At 39.9% G+C, this 20,773-nt stretch overlaps 1 long non-coding RNA gene across 1 annotated transcript; it reads left to right on the top strand.

Annotated features, from left to right (window-relative positions):
- The first annotated feature begins 5,574 nt into the window (after positions 1-5,574).
- LOC122000183 lies at positions 5,575-6,380 on the top strand. The gene is made up of 3 exons (XR_006117006.1): positions 5,575-5,716; positions 5,786-6,008; positions 6,321-6,380. It is a non-coding gene; the product is annotated as an uncharacterized LOC122000183 (long non-coding RNA).
- The last annotated feature ends 14,393 nt before the right edge of the window (positions 6,381-20,773 follow it).

Raw genomic sequence — 20,773 nt, 5'->3', positions numbered from 1 at the left:
TGCGTTTATATCTGCGTATTGTTTGGATGCCTATGTTTGACGTCATCTGGATTCCTATACCACTCGGTTGTTTGACCTTATACTCGGGACACAGTTCTGCGTTCTCTTTACTTGGATCGTATTTATATCTTTCTTATATCAGGATGCATGATTAGTGTTAGGTGTTATTTCTTTACTTTGCATATCAATTGCTGGGTGTTGGACTCACCCCGCCTCCATTGTTGATATTTCAGGTTGATCTGTCGAGAGTTCGAGTTCTGGTCCTGCAGACCTCGAGGATAGGATTTGGTTTCCGTTTGGTTTCTTTTCTGTTACAGACTATTTAAAACTTGTTATGTTTTAGATTTATTCCACCTATGGACGTTGTATGGATTTTATGATGTCGATGAAATTGAATTTGATTTTATTCTACTACATGCTGCCTGGACGGAAAAGAGGTAAGTTTGTCGGATTTGAGCTAGGGTATTATTCTGCGTGGTTGTGTCAGCCAGAGGTGAATATATATATAAACTGCGTGGTGATTGATTTTATTTATTGTTATGATTCCAGTAGCTTGTGGCTGAGTATTTAGTGCTTGTAGAAATTTTTGATTGTCCGCCGTACAGGGGAGATTTCTTCGGACAGGGACTCTCCTGGGGCGTGACAATTTAGTGGTATCGGAGCGGTTATACGATACTTGCTATATGTTTTGGATTTTCGAGATTTATCGATACCAATTTATTTGGTATCGGAGCAGGATCTTTGTTTTCGTATTTGGAACATTTGAGATAACTGATACCAATTTGAGCGCCAAGTTTAGCGATACTTGTTGGATTTTGTATTTGGTTCGATATGGTTATGTTTGGTTTCGTTTGGTTATTTGGATTTTGATATTCTCATTCGAATTTGAGGTCAGTTGGGGGCCGGAGAACATCTCCAGACGACATATAGGTATGATGTTTATTTTATGATAGTTATGACATGTATTAGCACTTTATCTTTAGTACCTGTCTGATTGCTGTAGCCCATATTACATGTGATGGGTTAGCCACTGATCTTGCTCGACTCTAATAGAGATCAAGGATTATAGTCTCTGGTGATTTTATATATCTTACCACCAGTAGTTTTAGCTTTTGTTACTACTAGTTGATTAGGAGATGGAGGCACATACTAGCCTCTGCTATTGTTAGCTGGGTAATGGATGATACCCATATATTCCTGTGGACTTAGCCAAGGGAGTTTTATAATCATATCTTTTGGATATTAGGGTACCAGGTACGATGGAAATTGGTCATTGGGGGTTACCATGTTTGATCATTGTTGAGAATGGTTTGAGGTTGATGGATATTGTGAGATCAGATATTGTGATATATTGATTTCTATTGGTTTATGAGAGTAAATGTTATGTGGTTGTTTGATGATCAATTACTAGATATTTGTTTTGATGATCTATTAGTGGATAACTATTTTGATGATTTATATTTGGGTTGTCATTGATGGTGACATAGTTAGTGTCATTTATAATATTCACAGGTTTGATGATTATGGTTGGTGATCAGATTATAAATTGGGTGCTAGAGAGTTTATGGTTGAGTGTGCCTATGAGATTTTAATAATCTGGTTAGTTGTGGTTAGTTAAAAGGATGATAAAATGGATAATTGCTTCCTCTGATATGGGACTATGTGGATAAATAATGATTTGATGTTTTGAATGCTAACTTGCCCTCATGGGGAGTAGAGACTGATTCATCTGATATTATGTGGGCTGATATTTTTTAGGATGAAAATGAGAGTGTCTTGATGTTCCTAAATATTGACTTTTTCTTTTGGGTTGTACACATTTATAAATATGATATTATGTGGTTGGATATACCTTAGTTGCTTGTGGAGGATTAAGGTATTCTTGATTAGTTAGTAGATGAATGATTTAGTTTGTTGGGTGATCGGTAGAGGATTGCCATATTCTATTTTAGAGTTTCGAACCTTTAGGTTATTTGTGCTTAGTTATGTATCTAGAGCACATTTGAGTACATGTTTTGTCTTGACGTGAACAATGACTGATTTAGCCATATATCATTATCGGCTTGGATAGGTTATAAAGGATCGATGTATCCTATTCCATGAAGATTTTGACCATGGATTGTATATACCGTGGGATAACTTAGAGGGTGCTTTGGGATATGTGACCCCGATGATGTAAGCTTAACACTTATGGGATACAATCGCTACTAGTGTAAACTGGGAGAGTATATTTGGATTTATGATGATAAAATTTTTCCCATTGGATATAGTCTTGGTAGTGTATGACATTGATGGCAATGTTATACCACGGTGTGTATATTTTCTTGTCCGATACAGTTCCTTTGAACCTAGAGCAGGGTTATTACTGGATAATTAGGTTGCTTTATTTTGGGTTGCCTTTGATTGAGGTATTCATGCTTGATACATATGCATGAATTTTGTTTAGATATACCGGTAACCCATGAGTGTTGGTAGCATAAGGTTGGTCTCTTTGATTGAGCTGGTATGCTGATTTTGCATGTATATCATGATTGTTTTGGGTTGTAGGAGTCCTGTGGTAGACTGTCCATTTGCAAGTAGTATATGTATCCATGTTCTGATATGGTTTGAAGGTTCCTTGTGGATCATAGATATGTAGTTGGGTGTATGTATCTGGAGGTATTATTGAAGATATCTTGTTGATTAAATCCGAGATGTAGTATAAGTACATCGGTGGTGTTTTGATGGAGGCATTTTGTCGATTTAATCTGAGTTGTGATATATACATATGTGTTTGGTGTGGTATCTGAGGTATCTTTTTGATTATGTTTGATATGTGAGTGCACCTGGGTTTAGTATGTTTTATTGGAAGTATATGTTGGTTATACTCTTGGCATAGGTGAAGATATGTCATGTGAGTGTTGTTTGAGGTGTATTGTTAATTTTACCTACATTGATTTTGCACACGTGTTCGGTATGTATTGTTGGAGGTATCATACTGAATATACCTGAGTTGTGAGTATGTTTGGTGTATAATAATTGGAGGATTTTGTTGATCATACATATGTTGTGTGAGCATGTGTGCTAGGTGTATTATTGGTAGCAGTATGATGATTCTACTTATACTGAATGCAGAATGCGGAGTGACTGCATTATGTCATTTGTTGAATTAACCCATCAACTAATTTTCCTATCGATGGATGACCCACTAGGATGCTGATAGAGTTGATGATGGATTTGATTAGTTACTAGGTTGTTATATCCTAGGCTAACCACAGCGAATTGTGGTAGAGAGATCTTGTACAGTCTCTAGCTTGATAGTTAGGTGCCTTGGGGTACTTAGGTATTGTTTTGTGGCGGAGAGTTGCTCCCACATATTACAGATTGCTTGTAGCGAAGCATTGCCCTATATTTATTGCGATACATATTTCAGATTATTTGTGGTGGAGCGTTGCTCCCACATATGTGGTATTTCCTGTGATGGGCGTTGCTCTCACCTGGAGGATTTATTCTTTGGTGATTTATGTTATTGATGATCAGATTTTTTTTGATTTATTATTGGAGATCTTATGGATAGGAATGACCGTGATACGGACATTATGTGTATTGGTTTTTGCCTTAGATATTTTCAGGGACTCGATGATCCGGTATGTCGAGGATTTTTGGATAGGTGTCCATTATCTTTGTGGACGATGTTGTGATTTATTACGGATCCGAGGTGAGTCACGTACACTATCTTTGTATAGATCTAGAGATGATTCGATGAGAACATCTATATGTGATTATCAGTAGTGTTGGTTTGGATTGTCTTTTGTTATGATGTTTGGGACACACGGTCACCAGTAGGAGTGTACCGTGGTTCCACAGGAGATAGAGGTTGTTACCGTTGGGAGCAGCCGAAATCAGTGTAGGAGATCCGCAGTCTTTTGTGACTCGCAGGATATTACAGACCTTTCGTCGAGGGTTTCTTCCGCATAGCTATGCTACTTTCACGCGTGACCATGAAAGACGTGAAGTTTACTTGGACTAAGGATTGCAAGACCAGCTTCTAGGAGCTGAAGCGGAGACTAGTGTCGGCTTTGATTTTTGATTTTTACCTTCGGAAGAGGACGAATTTTGTCCTCTACACCGACGCGTCTATACAGGGTATAGGTGCTGTTCTGATGTAGCACGGTAGAGTATTCTCATATGCTTCTCGATAGTTGAGGGAGCCTGAGAAGAAAATACTCAATTCATAATCTGGAGTTGGCTGCTATTATTTTTGTCCTGAAGATTTGGCGGCAGTACCTGTATGATATTACATTGAGATTCTCACTGAGTCTCAAATATCTGTTCACTCAGAAGGAACTTAATCTTCGACCGAGGAGATAGATGGAGTTCCTGAAGAATTATGATTGTACCATTAGCTATCACCTGGGAAAAACTAATGTGGTTACCGATGCACTTAGCTAGAGGTCCAGAGGGACTTTAGCTTGCCACCGAGTTGTAGTCACAGATTTGATTCAGGATTTCTCTGAGTTAGACATTGAGGAGCAGAGACAGACAGAGCAGGGTATTCTTGTTACGATGGTTGCTCAGTTGTCGATCAGGAAGAGAATCCGAGAGACCTAGTTCATGAGGCAGAGTTGGTCCATATTATCAGACAGAGGATGTCAGAGGCATAAGACTGCCAGAAGTGTTATGCTGACCGGAGTCGGAGACCTTTAGAGTTCTCCATTTGCGACCAGGTATTTCTGCGAGTTTCACCCACGAAAGGGGTGAAGAGATTTGGCCTCAGAGGTAAGCTAGCTCCGCGGTATATTGGCCCTTTCGAGATTTTGGAGAGGATCGGAGCAGTAGCTTACCGATTGGCACTACCACCGTCCCTGTCAGGCGTCCACCTGATCCGACGCATGTGCTGGTTGATATTCCAGTTCCAGTTCAGCCTGACATTATTTATGAGGAGGTTCCGGTAAGAATTTTGGATCGGAAAGAGTGTAAGTTGTGGAACAAGACTATCCGGCTGGTTAAAGTCGGATGACAGCATCATTCAGACGAGGAGATTACTTGGGAGCTCGAGGATGCGATCCGAGCTCGATATCCCCATCTTTTTACTGGAGGTATGTGATTTATTTACCGTTCAGCATTTATACTCTATATCTGTTGTTAGTACTTGCTGATGGTAGATAACGAAATTTAGGCGAATATTAATAAGGGAATTTTCTGGAATTTTAGGATATTTTTCGGGAATTTTTCGGAGCTCGTATGGACGAGTTAACGGAGACAAGAACGGGGCCCGGGAAAGCCTGTTTAGGCTACCCCATTTAGGCGAGGAAAAGTTATTTATTTTCTTTTCCTTTCCTTTTTATTTGTTTTTCTTTTCTCTTTTATTCCTCTCCCCGACGCCGAGCCGCACCCTCTCCTTGCCCTAACCGCCGGCCGCGGTGCTTTTCTCCTCTTCTCCCCTCTCCTTCGCCGAAGCCAGGCCGCCGACGACGAGAGCCACCCTAGCCGCCAGCCACCGAGACCCCCCTCTCTTCCTATCCTCTGGCCGAAGCGACACCACTGTTCTTCTTCTTCTTCTCTACCTAGCACCGGCCGTGATTTTTCTCTGCCGATGATGCCACCCGAGCCTTCCCGGCGAAGTTGCCACAGCCGACGGCGAGCCCTAGTTCTTCACCGTGCCTTAGTCCTCACCACCGGATCTTATTTTTTTCGCCATCAGAAGCCGGCAGAGACGAAGAAGTGTATCAAGATGGTAGGCATTATGTTTCATTTGATGGTTGAGATGTATGGGATCGATTCATATTTTTCCCTTGCTCACCAGCGACATTAGGTTGTTGAAGTAAATTGGTTGTGGAATTTTCTTCCGGCAGCAACCATCTGCGGTTGAGAATTGAACAGAGGAAGAATTCCAAGAGGTGAGGTTCTGTGCACTGGGGTATTCGGGTGGTGGACAACATGTTTGAACAGGGCAGAGAGGTAAATTCCAGTAGGGTTTCTTTGCCGGCAGCACTTCAACCAGTAACCCTATTGGCTGTGAACTTGAGGTATGATGTAGGAATCTTAATACATTTTGTAATTGATGAGGTCTATAAATTTAGAATGGAACATGTGGTTAATCATGTTTTAGATTCAGGTGTACTTGGATTTAGGTTTTTGGATTTCTATCTAATGGTTTGTTTAGAGGTAAGGTGTATAAATTTGTTCTGGTATCAGGTTCGTATTTGGAAGAGTTTAAGTTGATTTAGGTTTAGACCTAAATCAAATTTTATAGTGGAACGAATTAGGGTTCTGGTAAATAAGGAATTTTCTTTAGCTATGTGATATATATGTAGCTAAATTAAATGTGGTTATTACAGGACCTGGTCGCGAGACGAGTATCTCGATATCGGATTGGACCTTTCTATTTTCGGAGGCGGGTACTTTTGACTTATGTCGTTTGATTGATAATAATTAACGGAATTGTGTTTCTTGTTTGATTTATCACTACCCAGATCTTACATGCTTGATTGATTGATTGGTTTTGCATCTCGGTATATTTTGTTTATACATGCTTATAGGGTAGTGATATACCATGCTTCATGTTCAGGACCTAGGTTTTATACCTTCATATACCTTTGGATTGTTTTGGATTCGTTGACTTATGATGCATTTTATATATATGGATTAGGTCGGGATGTTTATATAGGTTGTCGCTCATCATTTCAGTGATTGCGTCGAGTCCGCCCATTATTGAGTACATCGCCGCTATACGTGGATCTGCACACACCACCACTCGTGGGTTGATTCAGTGTGTTGTGAGGACTCGACTCTGCACCGCTGTCCGCCTGGGTAGTGTGACCTGTGTTATCCGTGAGGATTCCTCCCGTCGTTGTGTCTGGGAGTTGAGGCATCGGCTCCCCATATGATTTGGGGTAGGAGGATAGGTGTACTCGATCCCGTCCACCGGTCGCTCACCATCGGGTAGTGACGACAGAGTGCGGTTGTCACCCACTCGGCCTCACTTTTGTATGACGATCGACCGCGTCGGGGTGACCAGACGCATCATCGCATGTCGCGATCGTTTATTGCTGTGTTTGTGGTCTTGCGTTTATATGATCGTATTGTTTGGATGCTATGTTTGACGATCTGAGTTCTATACCACTCGTTGCTTTGACCTTAAACTCGGGACTGGTTAGTGCACGATTCTCCTGTTTACTTGGATGCATATTTATATCTTTCTTATATCAGGAGACGCATGATTAGTGTTAGGTGTTATTTCTTTACTTTGCATATCAATTGTACTGCTGAGTGTTGGACTCACCCGCCTCCATTGTTGATATTTTCAGGTTGATCTGTCTGGAGAGAGTTCCAGTTGCTGGTCCCTGCAGACCTCGAGGATAGGATTTGGTTTCCGTTTTGGTTTCTTTTCTGTTCTAGACTATTTAAAACTTGTTATGTTTTAGATTTATTCCACCTATGGACGTTGTATGGATTTTATGATGTCGATGAAATTGAATTTGATTTTATTCTACTACATGCCTGCCTGGACGGCAAAAGAGGTAAGTTTGTCGGATTTGAGCTTTACGAGTGTAGTGGAGTAGGGTGGATTTCGAGTCAGAGTATTATTACTGCGTGGTTGTGTCAGCCAGAGGCTGAATATATATATAAACTGCGTGGTGATTGATTTTATTTATTGTTATGATTCCAGCCGCCTGTGGCTGAGTATTTAGTGCTTGTAGAAATTTTTGATTGTCCGCCGTACAGGGGAGATGCTGCCGAAATTTTCTCGGACAGGGACTCCTCTGGGGGCGTGACAAGGGGTCGGCCAAGCCTTGCTTGGTGGCCAAGTAAGGGGCCGGTCAAACCAAAAGAAAAGGAAGAGAAAAGAAAAGAAAGAAAGAAAAAAAAAGGGAGATTTTTTCTCAACCGAATTAGAGATTTTTCTAAAAAGAATTATGTTAATTCTTTCTTAGAAATTTTCTAAAAAGAATTATATTAATTCTTTCCTAAGAAATTTTTCTAAAATGAATTATGTCAATTATTTTCTAGAGATTTTTTCTAAACAAAAATTATGTTAATATTTCTCCTCTTTTTTCTGGTGCCAAAGGTTATAAAAAGGGAAGAGGCCATGCCATCATAACCTAATCTCTCTTGAGTTGTTTTTCCTTGCTTGTAGTCGACACCTCATCTCTTCTTTTCTCTCTTTTCTTTTCCCCTAGGGCTGGCGCCCAGCTCCTCTCTTCCTCCTAGGGCCGGCGCCCCACCTTCTTATCTCTTCCTCCCTTTCCTCCCTCTAGGGCCGATGCATATCTCTTTTGGTGGTCGGAGCTTGGAGAAGACGAAGAAGAAGAGAAGAACCACCCTAGGTGGTAGGCGGTTTGGAGGAGAAGAAGAAGTAGGCGCCCCTTTTCTTTGCATCTTTTGGTGGTAGGCGACTTGGAAAAAAAAGAAGATTCGGGTGGTTTGTCTTGGTAGATCATCGCCCACACGACGTCCAAGAAGAGGAGAGGAATACAGCAGAAGATTAAGAGGTCTTTGTTTACGAAGAAAGGTACAACTAGTTCTTTATTCCGCAGCGAAATTAGTTTGTTTTTCTTTGTATGGATCTTGAAATACCAACACAAGAGGGTACGATCTTGTGCTTCGATCAAGGTGTGTTTTGATCAATCAAAACTTGCTTGATTGATTAAACACATGTCTGATCGAGTATGTAGGTTGCTAGGAAAAGTTCTGTGCTTGTACAAATTTTTGTACAGTAGTTTTACACAGAATGGAATTCCAGCGCCAACAGGAGGTGCCTTCAAGCCTATGAAAGGCGCCTTCCACACCCTTTGTAAGGGCATCTTGACTAAGCTTCAAAACACAACTCAGATTCAAGCTTCTACGAGTCCGATTGAGGTTTTAACTGCTCCGGCTTCCTGCTATGACTCTACTACGACGCTGCAACGCCCATCTATCGTTAAGAAGCTGCCCAAACACTGAGCTCCAGCCTACCGTTTCTGAAAAAGTGTTTGGTAACTTTAAAATTCTGTACCTGATTATTGCAAAAGGATAAGTGCAGTGTATTGCACTTGTTCCAACTTTCTTTATACCAGATTCCCTCTTCCGACAGTTTTGGAAGAGGTTTTTTAGTGTATTACCCATCGATAGGTGCATGGGACCTGGGTCTTGGAGTATGAGTCGCCGAAGGCTCTGAACCAAGTAAAACCAACCGTGCTTGTTTCTGTTTTCTTAATTGCTTTAATTTTTTGTGTTTTTCCGTTGCATTTACTTTGATCTCAAAATGAAAATAAAAGTTTTTCAAAATCACGTGATTGACCTCCCCCCTCACGTGCGACTCGATCCAATATAATTATTTCCCCTTCTTCAATATATGGTATGTTTGCATTGCTTCTGGGTTTTGACCTTGCTGTATGCTCGTTATTGCATTAGCTTGTGCCCTTGCTTCTAGTGCTAGTTTTCTCCTTTGAACTATAGATCTTGTTTGAACCTTCCATGGGCTACCCTCTTCAATTTGCTGGTCAATAATTTCCCCATCTGTGACATTGTTGTAACTATTCATTTGCTCCCTTGATTCTGAATTTTATTCAGTGCTAAATTTTGATCTGTTCTTCCCAGAATTTGTGATGGTAGTGTATCAGAATTAACCACATGAGGCTGTAATTTCTGTTGTCCTGTTATTTGTTCTGATATTTTAGTTTGTGACTTTGAATCAGTAGCCTCATCTATGTGGAAGAGTGCATCTGATTCTGAAACTGCAGTCTGATGAATTCTGGGTTGATTACATTTTTGGTGACTTCCTGGGTTCTGCTTTGCCATTGCTTCTGAGATAGGTTGCTGTTCATTTGGTACCTTGGTCCCTTCAGATAGTGATTTGAAAGTGGGGCTTAGCATTGCAATTGGAACTGAATCAGAGGCTACAATCCACTGATTTGTGTATGAAACCCTTCCATACAGCCTAATCTCATGTCTTTGCCTTTAGGGGCTTGATGAAGTCTTCCCTAGTTGTAGGTTTAGCTATTTGGTGCTGCCCCTCTGGTGCATACACTTGTGATCTGCTCCCTGGCTCTAAGAAAGTAGAGAATCCCCTGCTACAGTCAGCAAACTTGAAATTGTATTTCCTGAGAGTCAATATCCTTTTCTAAACCCGGGTTTGAATCAGGGCTTGACTTCTTGTCCTCTGACCAGTAGTTCGGTTTGATTTTGTCTAGTTGATTGGTCACTAATATCCAGATGTCCATTAGAGCCACTTCTCTTAACCGGTATTGAAACTGATATTACTTCAGAACTTGTTGGTACAGAACCAGTTTCTGATATCTTTTATGCTGGACCAGAAGCGGAGACCAAGCCAGCTAAATCTGATACATCTGAGACTGAAGCTGATAACCCAGGGAGGACTACCTCTATATTCCTTATTTGTTTACTCATCTGGCCTGTTGAAATTGGTGCTATTGGAACAGCAGTTTCTGAACTGATTTGGCTGAGACAGTACCCAGTTCTGAAACTGTGTTTGCTAGGGATGTAGTCTGATTTCTCCTCTTTTGCCAGGTTGCTTAGGTTTGTGCCTTCTCAGCTGATTGCTCAAAACATTGCTGCTATACATCAAAGGCATTTCTTATCCCTGGCAATGCAACTGAATTTAAATCTGACCTTGCTGAAAGTGTTCAAGTTTAGGAAACTGGTTAATCTGATATAGTGTTACCTTGTACTGAACATAAATCTGACCTTGCTGAAACATTGTTATTTTGTTTTGGGTATAGGTTGGGCCTCTCCTGTTTAGGTATTTTTGCTTCCTTTGCAAATGAATCTAAAATTGGAGCAGAATCTGTTAACCCTGAGGACTGTATCAATTTCTAATTCTGGAACGTATGATGGGCAATTGAGTGATGAATTTTTGTTAATTGATTTGGTTTTGCATTGGTCTATCTGATCCTGAGGTTTCCATTGCCATTTTCCCAGAGATTTGTTGCTGCTGAGTAAGCACAGTTTCCCTTCTTGATATTGTGTCTGTCTTTGAGCCTGCGACTGTGTTTCAAACTGTTTTACGTGCTGCTCGATTTTGTGTTAGCTCAGCTGCTTGCCTATGGGTTGCATTTGGTTCCATTTACAAGTGAACCATATACTGGGGGTTGGAGCTGCTGGAGCCTTGCCTAAACCTAAACCAGCAAACCCTGAAATAGAAAATTACGAAGCCGTGCCAAAAAAGGTCTCTGAAATTGGTTTTGCAGAACTTGTAGAGGACTGTTTCAAGACCTGACTTTCCCTGTCCTGCCTATGTAACCTGGTTTGTGATTTCCTAGCCATTTCCTAGTTATTGATTGATGTCCGATCCACCAGAGGCAGGCTCCATTGAATATGAGATTGATATTGAAATCGATGGGACAGTGCCTGAAACGATTGTTGGTGCAGCGAGTATTAGATAATCGAACATAGTTTTGATGTTGACAAAGGTTCAAAGTTAAGATTAATTATTATCTAATGAGCTTGACTAAGTGTGCAAGAAAGTCCTAGTTAAGACTAGGCAATCAAGTCTTGGTCGAGTGGACTGGGTAGAGAAGTCCTAGTCAAGTAGACTGAGCAAGGAAGTCCTAGTCAAGAGAACTGGGCAAGGAAGTTCTGGTCGATCGAGTTGACTAGGCAGAAGTCTTGACAGATCGAGGATGTTAAACAGAAGTCCTAGGGGTCGAAAACACTAAGCGAAAAGTCTTGAGGGTCATGAACACCAAGTAGAAGTCTATGTGGGTCGAGGATCAGACATCTAGCAGGAAGTCTTGAAGGTCAAGATCGGATATTGAGCAAAAGTCTAAACAGATCTGGAGGACTAGATGTTTGACAATATGTAAACTCTCTTAGGAGGAGTAGGTAAGGATGCTTTCCCCATTGAGGGAACACTAGGTGTCAGTCTGATTTAGGGTTTCACTGGAAATCTGAAAGTTATAACTAGACAATCCAAAGACTGGCAAATCATTTTATTTCATATTATTGTGTTTTTTGTGTTAACTCTGTGATGTAGAAGTCAAAAGTCTGGAAGAGCTGATCCAACCGTCTGGAAGGGATCCAGGCGCCCTAAGTTGATACAAATGGCTAGAAGGGATCCAAGCACCCTAATCACCTGGGATCGCGATAGGATGAGGTGGTAACCACTGATTGGTTAGCTCACGTCAGAATCCAGGTGCTTGGGACAAGATAGACTCGACCAGGATCGATATTCATTTAGAACTCTCCACGTCAGTGATCGAGGGGCCTAGAAGTAGATAAGTTGTGATGGTAGCAGATTGGATAGGCTTTGATTGATGCGCTTGGATAAGGCTATAAAAGAAGGTTTCGATCAACAGCTCATATAAACTTTTCATACATCAAAACTGTTAGTGCAATTTGTACTAATGATCTAACTCAGGTTTTGATGAATGACAAGTGGATTAAAGTTAGAGTGTTTGTGATCTAATTACTTTACCAAGTGTGCAGGAGTTGATGGATTTGGAGGACTTGACACTAGGCTGAAATCCAGCTAGGTCCGCGGGACCCGAAGTTGGTGCAAAGTCTTGATAGGCCGACGGGACCCGATATCTGGCAGGAAGTTTGGTTGGGTTCATGGGACTTGACAACCGGCAGAAGCCTAGTTGGGTCTGCGAACCTGACAACTTGCAGGAAGACCTAGTTGTTCAAATGCAAGTCAAGCAACTATAGTTGGTAAGTAAAAGGTAAGCAACTGGAGGAGAGATCCAGTGAGGGTGTGTTCCCGATAGAGGAAACAGTAGGTGTCAGTCCAACTTAGATCCATTTGGAAAATCTAAGATGAGACCTTGACTAGATCCTGGTTTCAGGGAGATAGGATCTAATTACTACTACTATTTTACAGTATTGTATTAACTTTATTTTACAAGATAAACATATTTTTTGTTTCTTGGATTAACTCTTTTTTGCAAGAAAGAAGAGGTTGAAAAAAGAGTATCCAGGAGCTCGGACTCCGGACGCTCAGAGTTGGTTCGGGCACTCGGACCAGCTTTGTCGAGTCGGTGCCTGGCCAGGCACCCAGGCAATCCGAGCGGCCAGAGTTGGTCCAGGCACCCAGACCAGAAAGGTCATCTAAAAGCTGAGTTGGAGCATGTCAATTGGCTGAACCCACGTCAATGGTCCAGGTGCCCGGAGGGGGTCTGGGTGCTCGGAGGTGGATAAACTTCGCCGATAAAGTTTCAATGAGAGCTCACCATGTTAGCATGATCCAGGCACTAGGGAAGGCCTATAAAAGTAGCCTTCGACTAGAAATTTTAGCACAATAACTACTACAAGTTTCATATTCGTGCGCTGCTTTAAAAAGGCTCCGATGACACTTAAAGGTTGCTCCGAAGTTCGAAGAACAAAGACTTCTTCAAATTTCCTTTCTGTTTGTCGGTAACATTTACATTTTAGTTCTTGTAATCAAATCCTTGTAACCTATTTTCAAACTGATAGTGATTGCCCATCGAAAATACTCTCACGTTCAAGTCTTGGAGTAGGAGTTGTTGAATGTTCCGAACTAAGTAAAAAATTACTTGTGTTAGCATTTGTACTTTCGTGTTTCTTTTCCACTACGTATTCTCGAGCTTTTAAAAACTGACGAATGCTATCCCCCTCCCCCCCCTTCTAGCGTATTTATGGTCCTACAATTGATATCAGAGCTAAGTTGGCTCTGAATTGGTGCAACCATCAATCCAGCAGAGGGTGACTTTCAAAACTTTCTTTTGATTTTTATTTTCAATTTTTGAGCTTTTTGTTATAATCCAAATTGGTACAATTACCTCTTTGGACAAATCTTCTCATCTCTTTCTACAATATCTTGAATTGGTGCAACATCAATTAGGTCCTTTCTTTTTCTCCCATACTATTTACCCTAAGACCAAGTCTTGGCAATATTTTCAAGTTTCTCTTTTAGAAATTAATGGCCCAAAATGAGGAATACAATACCGTTCGTCCTTCCTCTTTAATGGGTATGACTTCCCATATTGAAAGAAGCAGATGGAACTGTACTTAAAGACCAACATCGATCAATGATTCACCATCTGACGAGAATACAAGGTGCCAGTAGACGAAACAATGACAGTACCTCTTGACCCAGAAAGATGGAATCTGGAGGACAAAAAGAAGGCCCAGATCGACTCGAAGGCAATGAACACAATGCAGTGCAGAATTACAAAGGAAGAACTAAACCGCGTCGACTTGTATGAGAATGCGAAGGAGCTGTGAGACAAGTTGGTTCAACTACATAAGGGAACAACCAATTCAAAGGTAACCAAGAGGGATTTACTTTTAAATAGTTTATTTAATATTAAAATGTAGGATGGAGAAAAAGCTATTCAGCTACATGCAAGAATCAAAGATATTCTAAACGGGCTCCACTTAATCGATCACCAACTAGGGAACATGGATGTAATCAAGTATACCTTGAACTCTTTTCCTTGAAATGCATTGGAGGAGTGACAGTGAGGTCATGTTCCTGAAAGGAACAACCTAAGGTCACTGATCCAACTGAAAAAACTTAGAAGGTTTCCAAGTTGAGATCAAGACAGTTCTACTGTCTAATACTACTCATGCATCAAATATAATATTACTATGCTAATCTTTGTTTTGTAGAAATATTTTGTATAAATCTATTTTGTAGGTCTGCCTTGATTGGTCGACCGAACAAGAGGATCGATCGACTGAACAAGGCTAACACGAATCAGAGACAAGTTCAGACCAAAGCAGAGCAACATCCGATCAAGGCCTGATTGGTCAACCGAACTAGATGATAGGTCAGTCACATCTTAATGATGTAGAACCTACCAGATTGATCAAAAGCACATACGGAAGATTGGTTGGTCGGTCGACTGAACTAGGGGATCGATCTACCAAACGATCATCGCATTAAAGGCATATTAATGAAGAATCTCGACGAACGGGGAAAGCTCACCGTTCGATCGACCGAACATGGTGATCGGTCGACTGAACCATTAAATATCATTAATGCCCGAGGATCGGATCTCAGTGAAGAAGGCAGGGAGTGGGCTCAGTCGACCGAACCTGAGGATCGGTCGATCGAATGACACCGATTCTTATAAAAGTGGAGCTCGATGTTTGAGGCTGTGAACGAAGTGGTCTGTTCATCTCAGTGGAAACTCTCTGTTCGTGCTACTGCTCTACAACCCGTCTTCAAGCAAGCGTCTACTTCATTCAAGTGCCGACCAAGCTTCATCTCCCACATAGTGTCGGTATACATTTACTTTAAAGCTTGCATTGTACTTAAATTCACATAAGATAGTAGGTTGTTACTATCTTATATTCTTGCATACTGTATGCATTACTTCTTTTCAAAGGTTTTGGAAAGAAGAATATTAGTGGATTGCCCAATGGTGCGATCAAGGATCGTAGGGTCTTGGAGTAGGAGTCGACGTAGGCTCCGAACCAAGTAACCACACGAGTTCTTTATTTTCCGTTACACTACTTCTATTTTTATGAGTAAAAGAAAATTGTTTTTGACGAGCGATATTCACCTCCCCTTCTATCGCTTCGTTACGATCTTACAATACTAGTGCTGGTCCTTCTCAAACTCTTAGTACGAATCATAAGTTTCCAATAAAAGAACTTAGGATTAAATTTTTTTTCCATTTTATATATTCCATTGCATTCTAGATTTCTTGATAGGAGTTTCTTTAGGCGGGCATGCATTCCTTGTGTATGTTGGGACACTTCGGAGCTAGGGGGGGGGGGGGGGGGAATAGCTCATCTTGCTCACTCACTTGCTTCGTAGATGTTGATTTTGCAGCGGATAAACTCCAAGCAAGCTTCTAATGCTAATAAGAGGAGTTACTTTGAATCTACCTCAAGATGAGATGACTAATCCAAGGATCCACACATGAGTACACTCTCCACTATCAAAAACACTCCTTCTCAGAATAATCTAGAGGTGGAAAAACCTCATACAATTGAAACAACAAGATACAACTCGAAATAAGAAGTAAAGGAATACAAATGAGAAACCTCTTCTTGCTTGATCTCTTGTTGATGAAGATGCCTCTAGACCAGTTGGAAAATGCAACAACATTTATCTTCCAAGCTCAAAGTTCGGCGAACAGTAGTGGAGAAGAAATTGTGTAAGCGCTATATTATTTAAATCTCGTCGTCACCTTTAGATTTGCGCTTCTAGGGCTCCCAATCGATTGGACATCATCCTAATCAATTGCCACGTTAGATCCGGATGATCCCAGCCGTCCAAATCTTGCAACCTACTCATTGGTCATATCCCAATCGATTGACCAATCAATTTCAGGTGCCTCGCATCCATCTCGAGAAAACCTCCCCAATCGATCACCTAATCGATTGGAGTGGTCCAATTGATCGATCGATCTATTAGGGAGCACACTGTGTTCTCATGAGAATGGCTCCCAATTGATTGACTAATCGATTAGATTGCCCTTGCTCACGGGACTTTCCCAATCGATAGACTGATCGATTAGGCTCTGGTTCAATCAACCACCTGATCGATTAACCAACCTTACCTAGCTTCACTCAAGCTTAGGGTTCCCATTTCCAACATCCAGTCAATTGTGACCTGTTAAAACTTCTCATTGCCTAGCATCTGGTCAACTTTAACCTACTGAGACTTCGTCACCAAGTGTCCGGTCAATTCTATGGCCCACTTAGACTTTTCTCCTCGTGCCAAGTGTCTAATCAACCTTGACCCACTTGGATTTATCATCTCATACCAAGTGTCCGGTCCTTCATGACCTACTTGGACTTCCAAACACTAGGTGTTCAGTCAACCTTGACCCACCTAGATTTCCATTGCTTGGCTTCACTCACTAGGACATCCCTTTTGCTTAGCTTTACTCACTAGGGCTTCCCTTCTTGCCTATTTTCACTCAATAGGACTTTTCACCTGGCTTCACTCACTAGGACTTTTCACCTAGCTTCACTAACCAGGATTTTCTATATGCCTAGCTTTACTTACTAGGGCTTTCACAACTACCTGGCTTTACTCACCAAGACTTTCCACACCAAGTATCCGATCAACACTGACTCGCTTATATTTCCATCTTCTGCTAACTTTCCCATTGGACTTGCCCTTGCCTAATCTCCAGTTAGGACTTTTCAGTCAAATATCTGACCAACCTTGACATATTTGAATCTTCACATCAAACTGATCAAACCTTGATCAGAAGAAAATTACACCAATAATCTCCTCAAATAGACAAATGCACCTGCAGTCTCTATACATTGTCAAACATCAAAACTCAAACATCAAGACTCAGGCTTGAGCCAACTCAAGCTTAGTCAACCTGGTCAACCTTGACCTAGGAGAAATTGCAACAAGAATCTCTCCCCTTTTTATATTTGATAATATATTTAAGTTAGACTAATGCTATAGCCTCAACTTCTTCTTCATGTCAAAGCATGAATGAGGATTTCCCTCATTCTTCCCCTTAACATAAGGGTTTTACAATCTCCTCCCGTGAATATGAAAAATTTTCTAACTTAAATCTTGCATTCTCCCCCTTTGACACATATCAAAAACCCTTCTCCCTAAGAGTTATCTCCATCCTGGTCGCAACCATACTTATTGTTCACAACATCACAATGAAGGTCACATACCCTTCATTGTATTCAAATACTCATCCTAGAACATACATTCATCATGTTTGGAAATAAATTTAAAACATGTCTTTAAGGAGTAGCTCCCTCTCAAAATGTGCTCTAATTTTCTATCATTACACCAACAATGACTTGGAATTCCTAAAGATTTAGGAAAACCAAAATTTAAAGTTTTATGGTTCAAAAATCAATATTGAATGTTAAACCTCATCCTAAACTCTAAGTTAGTCTTTCTTAATCATTCCAATCTTGTTTTTATCATGAAAACTACCCATAAATGTTCATAAATAAATTTCATATGGTTAGAAATGGTTAACATGACTAAAAATGACTTAAATGGTTGAAATCAAACATTCTAATCTAAAATCAGCTTTTCCAATCGATTGAAGTTGGGACTCAATCGATCAAATCTGCTTCAATCGATTAACTGATCGATTCAGCGAGTTTCTGTTCGTGGAAAATGCTCTTGAATCGATCAACTGATCGATCAAGGCAAGGGTTAATCGATCGACTGATCAATTCCACGAGCTTCTGTTCGTGAAAAAATCTAGTTCAATCGATCGCTTGATCGATTGAACTCCCCCAATCGATCGACCGATTGATTGGGTTTCTAATTTCCTAAAATTAAATTTTAGCTAAAATTTAAAAATTCCTAAATAATTTTATAAAATTTTAAAAATTATGAAAATTCATGTAGACTTATGTCATATTGTATCAGGAAAAAAAATAGTTTTCTATGAAAATACATCCTATTTTTAAAAACTGTAGTAAACTTGAAAACTTTAATATTTTGCTCTAGTTTATGTCTAACTATACAATGATAATTCCTATTAAAAAATAATCTTCACCAAGGTTTTCCAAAAGTATTTTAAAAAGATTTTTAAAATCAATTTCCAACCATGTTCTTTGGTCTAAATACACATGACTTGTACACTAGCTTTCCTAATGATTAGATAACACATAATCTATGTGTTTAAATAAAACTATAACTCAAAAAGATACACTATCTCAACATCTTAAGTTTTATTTACCATCCTAACATCTCACTTGTATCTAATGTGCACTAAAACATATACAAGTCAACCTATAGTCCTTGTGAGATGTAAATATTGATTTTACCATAAACTAAGGGATAAAATTGCTAGGATGTCACTTGTTGATTAATGTCATTGTTTTTAGTTATAAATAATTTTAAAATGATGTATGATAATTTATGACATACATCAAAATGAATAATTTTCAAAAGAAAGTATACTATTGCTATATGATATATGTATTACATGACATGGTATTTTTATTTTTTATAATAAGTATGGATGCAAATATGATATCATGGCATATGATGGCAAACAATCACGACAATTTAGCATAAATGATATACCTAGATTATTTATCTAAGTATCCCTAATTATTTGCTAAATTAAACCTAATCCTAGGTTGCCCTAATCACCCAAGAAAATACCACAATCCTGACTTGGTATTTCTTTTGGCTTTATCCTTAAATTTTGTCACATTTTATTCTTCCAAAGAGTAAACACTTAATCTTTCTCATTTTCAAGGAATACAACTACCTTGAAAATGTCAACTTCTTTAATGTTATGTTAACTACCATTCCAATTAAAGTTGACACTCTCTAGACCTATATAGAATGTAGAGAACACACTCTTGGGAATCCAAAACTGATTGATGCTCCTTGGGTGTTCTAGGATTCACTAGGGATAGCTTCACTTAATACCTTCCTAATGACCTTCCTAGGCTTCTTAGAAGCCTTAGTCATGGTTGACTCCTCTAGGTCAACTCTAGGGATAGCATCCCTTGTGACAGTCTTAGCCACATTGGTCTTTTCAAGGTTGCTTCTAGGGATGACCTCCCTTGAAACCTTGACATGACTCGTAGACCTAGGGTTAGTTCCATAGCTATGTTGAACTCTATGATAAGAAGGTACATCCTTCTTATCTTTAGGTTTGTAACCCAAACCTCTATGGCCATTGGATGACTCTTGTCTTCTTAAACCTAGGTTATGCTCATTTGATCCCTTAAGAATATTTTCAATTCTTTTTAGGGTCTTCTCCAATCTATCAAGTCTTGACCTCAAGGCTTGGTTTTCATTCCTTAAATCCTTAGATTTAGATTTTTCTTGAGTATTTTTATTTTAGGTAAATATTTAAAATCCTTAGAGTTCTTGCCTAAATTATTATCTACCTTCCTAGCCTTAGGTACAGTACTTTTAGCATGATACACTACATATTTTTCTTTAATTATCATGCTTTATGTTTTCATGATAAATTGCATTAAAATGATACAAATTAGAGCTAACATGCTTTTTATTATGATTAAAAGAATTACCACTAACTGGTGGTACCTTAAATTTGTTCTTGGAGGCTCCTCCATGAATGAAACTTCCTCCTTGGCTATTAGTTGATTTCTTCCCCTTAGGGAATTGACTTTGATAATGTCCTTTTTGATTGCATAAGAAACACACGATGTGTCCCTTGCCTTTGCGTACTGCGGGGTAAACTTTCTTGGGCTTTTCCTTACCTTTTGGTGCCACTTGATCCTTTTTCTTGGCCAATTTGAGGCACTTACTCTTGTAGTGCCCTTTTTCCCTACACTCAAAATAAATGATATGATCTTTATTTTTGAAATTTGAAAATTTTATACCTTTGCTTGTAGGGGTGACACATGATCCTTTGTTTGATTTTTCTTGATTTTTGGAGGTCGCATCATCTTCCTCTTCATTTGATCTGAAGGTAGAGGTCTCTTCTTGCTTCGGGGTCAATGAATAAAGCTCTCCCTCAATCCTAGAGGTGGAGGCTTCTTCATCTTCATCCTCATGCACATGAAACAACAAGTACACTCCCTTGCCTTTATCTTCATGCCCTCTTGAGGATGACTCTTCTTCACTTTCTTTCGATGTTGAACACCTCGCAACTTCGGAGTCCTCTTCTTCTTGATCCAACGAGTTGCCCTCTTTGGATTCTTCTTGATTTGTTGTAGTGGAGGGCTCTTCATGGATCTTCGCCAATTTACTCCAAAAACTCCTTAGCATCTTGATATTCCCCAATTTGAATCAAGATGTTGCCTGACAATAGATTGACCAACAATTTGGTCACTTTATTATTTGCCTCGCTTCTTTGAATTTGTTCCTCACTCCATTTGTTTTTCTTGAGGATTTTGCCTTTGCTATCTGTTGGAGCCTCAAATCCCTCCATTAGAGCAAACC

The sequence above is a fragment of the Zingiber officinale genome, chromosome 7A (assembly GCF_018446385.1).
Source record: "Zingiber officinale cultivar Zhangliang chromosome 7A, Zo_v1.1, whole genome shotgun sequence".
Classification (NCBI taxonomy): domain Eukaryota; kingdom Viridiplantae; phylum Streptophyta; class Magnoliopsida; order Zingiberales; family Zingiberaceae; genus Zingiber; species Zingiber officinale.
This window is presented reverse-complemented; position numbering and strand designations above follow the sequence as displayed.